The sequence below is a fragment of the Sinocyclocheilus anshuiensis genome, unplaced genomic scaffold (genome assembly GCF_001515605.1).
Source record: "Sinocyclocheilus anshuiensis isolate Anshui unplaced genomic scaffold, SAMN03320099.WGS_v1.1 scaffold1114, whole genome shotgun sequence".
Lineage (NCBI taxonomy): Eukaryota > Metazoa > Chordata > Actinopteri > Cypriniformes > Cyprinidae > Sinocyclocheilus > Sinocyclocheilus anshuiensis.
In genome coordinates this window covers 302,198-302,610 of record NW_015540838.1, presented here as the reverse complement: position 1 = coordinate 302,610, position 413 = coordinate 302,198, and the positions used below count along the sequence as shown (strand labels likewise).

The window sequence follows — 413 nt, the reverse complement described above, 5'->3', positions numbered from 1 at the left end:
TTCACCCCTGCCATATGCACACATTTTTATTTCATGTTTTTTGACAAATCAGGTTTTTAACTGTTTCAAGGGTTTAATTGCCAATCTAAAAATATCCATCTTTCAGTCAGAGTTTGACTATATGATTAGCAGTTATTAAAATGTTGTTCTCATGTTAATGCCATGTGGTTCTGGTCAGTTGATGTCCTGCCCATTGCGTAAACATAAATTACTTTTTATTATTTTTAGGGATGCACCGATACCACTTTTTCCAGTACTCACCCGATACTTTTATTTTTGGTACTTGCCGATACCGAGTACAGACACCAATATTTTCATTGCATTTGTAAAATTTTAAAACATCGGGTACAGAAACCAAAAGAGTATGTATAATATTAGTTGGTTAACTTCATTTATCAAATAGATAGTCAAAC

General features: G+C 32.7%; 1 protein-coding gene across 11 annotated transcripts in view; it reads right to left on the bottom strand.

Annotated features, from left to right (window-relative positions):
- Positions 1–413, bottom strand: part of ubr4 (ubiquitin protein ligase E3 component n-recognin 4) — a 50,504-nt gene that overhangs the window by 1,561 nt on the left and 48,530 nt on the right. The gene's annotated exons all lie outside the window — the stretch shown is intronic.